This window comes from Pseudorca crassidens, chromosome 5 (genome assembly GCF_039906515.1).
Source record: "Pseudorca crassidens isolate mPseCra1 chromosome 5, mPseCra1.hap1, whole genome shotgun sequence".
Classification (NCBI taxonomy): Eukaryota; Metazoa; Chordata; class Mammalia; order Artiodactyla; family Delphinidae; genus Pseudorca; species Pseudorca crassidens.
Window position 1 is genome coordinate 29,306,784 of NC_090300.1, and position 7,599 is coordinate 29,314,382.

The window sequence follows — 7,599 nt, forward strand, 5'->3', positions numbered from 1 at the left end:
TCAGTTAGCATAAACTAGACAGCACGATTGGTGGAGAAAGTCGGACTATAGATTCTGTTGGCCACTGTTCAGATCCTACCTCTACTTCTAATTGTAAATAAATCATTCTCATTTTAGGACTGGCAAGTTATGTAATACCTAAGCCTCAGTTTCTTCATCTCCTAAAGGAAGAAAACAACACCCCTTGTATGGTTAATATGTTTAAAGCACTGGGTACATAGCAGGTATATTACAGATGTTAGTACATAAGGATTGGTCACATGTACCCAAACACACAGAGTCCTGTATGGTGCCAAATACCTCTATGCTTTTCCCACTGAGTCCCTCTCCAGTATTCAATTCATGCAGAGTCCCCATGCCTCACTTAGGCATCTGGGAGACTTTTCTCTTTCTGTTCTTCGTTTTCTCTGCCATTGATCCCCTCTATCTTTTCTACCAAGGGGAAGGTTCTTACAGAGCCATGTTGGAAGAGGCTTTAATTCTTACTCATAAGACTGGGGAACCTACAATACTAATATCTTGCTAATTGGCCATGTCTCACAATATAACTCCAATGCATTATTATGCGTATTACCAAAATCTCTCTATGGTAGGGGTGGGAAGGAGTTGGAAAGAAAGGGTTAAAGAGGGAAGACAATCTCTACCTACTAAATCTGCTTCCAGCTCTGCCCCTTCAACCTGAGTCTGTCTCTACTGTTGTACTTTTACTCCAGACCCCAAGGAGTGGTCACATTCTGATACGGTGTTGGGCCACCTTCATCCAGCAGAAGGCACGAGGCCTGGGATCACCAGTGGAGACATCACCAGCTGCTTTTCCACTTCATCCCCCAGACCGCCAGCCCCCCACGGTAACCACCCCTGTCTACCCCAACTCTGTAGCATCACTGGGCTCCCCCAACCTTGGTGTCAGTTTTTTTACATGAAAATCAAAACTAAACAAACCAAAACCCACTCAAGCTAGCTTAAGAAAAGGAAATTTGCTGTAAGAATATGGGGCTATCTCAGAGAATCCAAGCAGGCTTCTCAGGAACTGAACCTTAGTCGAGGTGTCACCTTCCAATTCACTCTCTGTCTCCTCTCCATGGGGCCGTGGGCTCTATAGTGTCTGTGACTCTCTGTAGATCAGGTCTTTGCTCCGACATCTATATTTGGGGGTGGGGGACAGGTCACCTTGAGGGGCCACCCCTGCTGGACTGTGGGTTGATGAGGAAATTTGGACCTATCAAAGGTAGGCTCTTAAGAAACAACCATATTCTGGGCTGGCAGTCAGTCCTCATAGTTCATATATAAAAGAAGGCCTGCAGGGACTTCTCTCGTAGTCCAGGATGTACAGAAACCACCTAGAATCCAAAAGCAGAAACACGGCTGAGCTTCAAAGGGGCTTGGGCCAAGAGCAAGAAAGCTGTCAGAAACATAGATACCTAACTTCTCCAGTCTTACCTCTGCCTTTCTGTTTAACACTCAAACCTTCCATATTCCCTTTGTACATTGCTTTAGTTCTAGCAACCAGCCTCGGACTAGCATCTCTCCATCTCCATTCCAGTCGGGCTAAGTTTGTATCAGGTGTCCACCTCCATGTAAGCAATTAACATCAACTAACACAAACATGGCTGCCAAGGCCCATTCATGTGGAGCGATGTTCTTCGGAGAAAGAAAGATCAGGATGTGAAGATACCCCTAAAAGCTATTCTCATAGGAGCTATTACATGATTTTAATTAAGTAGGGGTTATTTGCTCTCAAAATGAGAACTGGTGGCATTGCAGAGAATTGATTAGAGAGAGTGGAAATCATACACAAACAGAAAGCTGTTTCAGTCATCCAAGTAAGAATGATGTAGCTGCACCAACTCTTAGAAGCTCCTATATTGTTCAGTATGTTGAATGTCAAAGAGAAACAAGAAATGTGGAATCAGAGTTCCAGCATCACCCTCTCAGGCTGACCCATTAATATTTTACCAGAGATTCTCTCTGGCATATTGTAATTCATGGTGTAGCTGGTCTGGAAGCAACACAATAGATCCAAGCCTTCCTGAGGACAATCACGTTCTCCCACATCCTCCCGTGTATGACCTGCTGACTTTAGTATCTAAGAAATATGAGCTCTTTCCAAGAAGTCTCTCTCAGCCTGATGACACTTCCTAGAATGTCAAACAAACGTGACTTCTGCAACTATATTCGTGGATAGCAGAAGCAAAAACTATTTCTTTTTTTAAATATTTATTTATTTATTTTGGCTGCACTGGGTCTTAGTTGCGGCACGCGGGATCTTTTAGTTGCAGTGTGTGGACTTAGTTGCAGCATGCAGACTCTTGGTTGCGGCATGCATGTGGGATCTAACTCCCTGACCAGGGATCGAACCCGGGCCTCTTGCATTGGGAGCGCAGAGTCTTACCCACTGGACCACCAGGGGAGTCCCACAAACTCCCATTTCTTACCAAGAATGTATCACATGGAGTCAGAGCTAGCCTCAATCACAAAATCCTGAATGACAGTAGGTACTCTTTGCTCATTATGTTAGTACATTATGTTCTACAAAAGACAACTGAGCACAAACTGATGGAGATATCCCTCGCGTTATGGCCAAGGCTGGGAATTTCTCCACTATGTCGGTTGCAGGGCAATTTGTATTGTTCACAGGCACACGTCACATCATTAATTATGTCTCTATGAATATAGCACTGAAGGTTTGTGCTCCAGGCTCAGTGATAATAACAGTTACCACTTACGGGCTATCTGCTAGGTACCATCCACTTTATATAACACTTTCAATCTTCAAAACAACAGTAATATAAAATAGTATTAACTCATTTCACAAATAAGGAAAGTAAGACACAAAAATGGCTAACTTGCCCAAAGATACAATATGCAGCTGAATTGGAATTCAGAAGAGATCATGTTGCATCCCCAAACCCATGTTCTAGTTTACTTTCTCTTTTGAAATTAATTTCTAATTGTTTAGGTAACATATGGCTGCATTGCCTACAAATTTTGAAAGTATGGCAGGTAGGAGTAAAATCTTTGGACCACCTTCTAGAAGTAATTGTTGTGAGCATGTGGTGTGTGTCCTTCTAGCCTTTTTTGATGCCACCCTATCCGCACATACAACTACTTATAATTGCTTTTCTATTTTACATAAATGGCGTCATGCTTTACGCATCATTCTGAAACTTGCCTGTTTCCCTCAGCAAGTATCTCTGAGACTTGGCCTGCTCTGCCACTCATGCTGTTCCCCTTCCTAGGCCCACCTGCTTCTCTGAACACCTGGCAGAGCAAGAGGTAGTGATGAAGATCTCAGCTGATCACCACTGACAGCACCAGACACTTTGAGGGATTTTTTTTCTTTTTTCCAACATTTCATTATGAAAATTTTCTAATAGCAAATATTATACAGTGAGCATGCATATACCCAATACCTAGATTCTACCGTTAACATATTACTATACTTGCTTTATTACATATCCATCCAACCACATTAGCAGAGCTCCCTGAAGCACCTCATTGAGCTATCAGCTCTGCTCAGGTTGTCAAATGACCCATATGACACCTAACTGGATGCGTGGGGAGCAGTGGTCAAGCTACCTGTGGAACCCAGTTTGTTAGATGTCAGCAGAGTTCTCTCTCCTGGAAAGGATGTCTTTTATGGAAAAACTACCTATCCTGCAGGACATCCAAGACGATTTGACTGAAGGAATCACTCAAAATGGCCTAGAATTGTACTTAAGGTTGAAAAGACTGTAAGAGAATGGATTACATATCAGCCTGCCAAAGCAAACTATCCTGGGTCCCTCCTTTTCGGGAGGGCGGCCCCAAGAGCTCCATCAAGAATCCAGACTGACTTCAAGGAAACTATCATGGTCGATAGCTTCCCCAAATGGATCCAGGTCTTCCCCTATCCAACTCAAACCTCTGGAGAAACAGCCCTGAGAGAGACAACTGTTTGCAGCACCAGGAGGTCAGGAACGACCATTTATGACAGTAAGTCTATCTTTATTTCATTTGACATGAGGAAATTTGTGGTCAAGATCCTTACTGTGCAGTACAGTGGGGCAGGTTGTAAAGACAGTACAGATCTCTAAGCACGAACTTGCTAGGTTTTGTGTCCCTCCATAGCAGATATTTTTTATGGAATGTGGCCAAGAGTGAATGAATGAATCGACATTTTTTAAAACAGAGCATTACCTTAAAGCTGGCTTTGCCTACTTGCAGCAAAACTTAACGGGCATACAGCATTCTGGTTGCAGTTTTGTCTGTAGGGATTCTTGAGTTAGGTTTATTCCAGGAGTATATTCCCACCCCTGTGACTCGGGTTATTGGGCCTGTGGCATGTACTAACAGGCCATTGTGGTATCCCCACACATAGCTGAGGCAGAAGTGTTCCTCAAGGAATGCAAGGGGTGATATGGCACCAGAAGAGGTGAGCTTTCTGGCAGATGGCAAGAAATTAGTGGAGGGAGTGCCAGCAGGGACCAGGGATAGATTTAGTGGAGCTGGCAGTGCAGAAGGGAAAACTTCCTATACTGCTTGAAGGAGATGCTTTGATATTGTTCCACAAGTATTAGTTGAAGGCCTCCTATGGGCTGGGCACTGTCAGGAAACCCAGGCTTCCAGGGAAGGACTCCAAAGGAAGGAGAAGAGAAGCCAGGACTCAGCCAGCATACAGACTTTATTCCCTTCACATAGAGGTGACTGTGTATTTATCACACAAGGCCGCTACCTCATTCAGGACCCTCAAGGTGAGTTTTCTTTTTCTCTTTTTAATCAGAACAATTTAAAAGTAAGCTGACATGATTTCCAGCCGAAGAGGGACTTTTGACAGGGAATTTTGCTCTCTTCTTTTGCTGCAAAATAATGTATATTTCTCTTCTGGGGAATGAGCACACAGACGCTTGACTAAGCACAATAGATAATAGTCACAGCTCACTGATTTCATCTATTTCTCCCCCCTAAAGAAAAAAAACATTACAGGGTGATATCAGAGAGTCCTCATAAGGGGACTTGACTGAGAATACAATGCAAAGCTCAAATGAGCAGTATCAGACAAATGAGGGTGTCCATAGCAAGGAGTCTGGGAGCTAAAACCGCCAGGTCTGCACACGTTGCAGAATAAGCTATGAGACAATTTTTTTTTTCTCTTTTTAAGTAGAAAACATTATTTATTTATTTAGGCTGCCCCCTGTCTTAGTTGCGGCATGCATGCAGGATCTCGTCCCCCAACCAGGGATCGAACCCCAGCCCCCTGCATGGGGAGAGCGGCGTCTTACCCACTGGACCACCAGGGAAGTCCCTATGAGATAAACTATTAATGCAGCTTTTGTGATCTTTGCTTTTCTTCTTTAAGCTGTAGTTCACCATTGCTAAATAAATGCTTCCTGAGTTCAACACACGCAAACAACTTTCCGCATCTCAATAGCTTAACCAAACACCAGTGGAGTCTTAACCAGTGTCTCTGGGGTTGTCAGATGATAATTTCCCAATGACACTTCCCTATCACCACTAAGTGAAGGAAGTCATCATTTTGGCCTGAAATGCCATCATGTGATATTTCTACATTTATTGCTAATAATAGAGGTCACAACTGCATGAGTCATCTTTGATTCCTCCTTTTCTTCACCCGCCACATGCACTTCGCTTGTCGTGGTGCAATGTCGTCTCCTGTATCTGCCCTCTTCTCTCCATCCTCATCGTTACCTTACCTTAATGTAGGTTCTCTTCTTCTCAAGCTTAGCCTATTGACATTGTCCTCTTTTCTTCCTGCTTCTCGACTCCAGTCCATAAGAACAACAATAGTAAGTACTGTTTACAGACCAAGTGCTTTATAGCATTCTGCCATTTAACTCTCACCACAGTGTTGTGAGAAAGGCATTTTTTAAGTTTTTTCTTTTATTGTGGTAAGAACACAACATGAGATCTACCCTCTTTACAAGATTTTAAATATAGAGCACAATACTGTTGACTGTAGATGCAATATTGTACAGCAACTCTCTAGAATTTATTCCTGTAAACTGAATTCATGTAGAACTTAAAACTTTATGCTCGGGACTTCCCTGGTGGCGCAGTGGTTAAGAATCCGTCTATCAATGCAGGGGACACAGGTTTGGTCCGGGAAGATCCCACATGCTGCGGAGCAGCTAAGCCCGTGCGCCACAGCTACTGAGCCTGTGTTCTACAGCCCACGAACCACAACTACCGAGCCCGCGTGCCTAGAGCCCGTGCTCTGCAACAAGAGAAGCCACCGCAATGAGAAGCCCGCGCACCGCAACGAAGAGTAGCCCCCGCTCGCCACAACTAGAGAAAGCCCGTGCGCAGCAATGAAGACTCAACACAGCAAAAAAATAAATAAAATAAGTAATTTTTTTTTAAAAATTGAAAAAAATCATAAAAAAAACCCTTTATGCTCATTAACTAGAAATTCTTCAATTTCAACCCCTGGCAACCACCTCAGATTGAAATTTTCCTCAACTACCCAGCAATGAATGAACATATGCTAGGGTCCATCATCATGGCACTTTAGGATACTGAGGCAAAGAAGCTCTTGAAAGCTTTCAAGAAAAAAAAATCACATACAAAGGGTTAGGAGTAATAATGATTTAAGACATCTCAAAGGTAGTGCCAGAAGCTAGAGAATAATGCAAAGTCTTCAAAATACTGAAAGGAAATAATTTCTAACATACAATTCTATACTCAACCGAAGTATTGATAAAATATTAGGATATAATAAAGACATTTTCTAACGTAAAAGTCTCAAATAATATAACACTTTTTTTTTTGTTTTTGGCCACACTGTGCAGCTTGTGGGATCTTAGTTCCCCAACCAAAGATTGAACCCGTACCCTCAGCAGTGAAAGCACATAGTCCTAACCACTGAACCACCATGGAATTCCCTCAAATAATGTAACTTTTTTTTTTTCCCTGTACGCAGTCCTCTCACTGATGTGGCCCCTCCGTTGCGGAGCACAGGCTCCGGACGCGCAGGCTCAGTGGCCATGGCTCACGGGCCCAGCCGCTCCGCGGCATGTGGGATCTTCCCAGACCGGGGCACGAACCCGTGTCCCCTGCATCGGCAGGCGGACTCTCAACCACTGCGCCACCAGGGAAGCCCCAAATAATGTAACTTTTAAGTGGCCTTTCTCAAGAAAATATTAGAAGATATGCACTAACCACGTGAGAATGTGACCCAAGATTGAAGATTTAAACCAGATGGAAAGAGAAGTTCTAATCTAATTAACACAAGATTTCTTCAGTGATAGCAAACGGAGATTTCAGTATGGAAGCTGTTCATCAGGTCTAGAGGTTGACTAGTACAAACTGGAAAAAGTTAGAAAGCCCCAGAAGAGATGGCTTTAAGAAAATGAAACAGAAAATTCCTGATGTTTCTGAACATCCTAAGGGGAGATTTAGAAAATTATAAAAGGTACTTGGATTGAATTAATAATAAATTTATAGAAAACCAGAAATATCAGATTAAATATTAACTCCAGAGAAAATGGAAAAGTTTTGCAGGAAAGGAAAATATTCATAATTTAGGTCTAGCAGAAAATAGCATAATTCAGGAGACCTTAATAAAGACACTAAAAACTTGTAAGGGTGTAGGTAGACTTA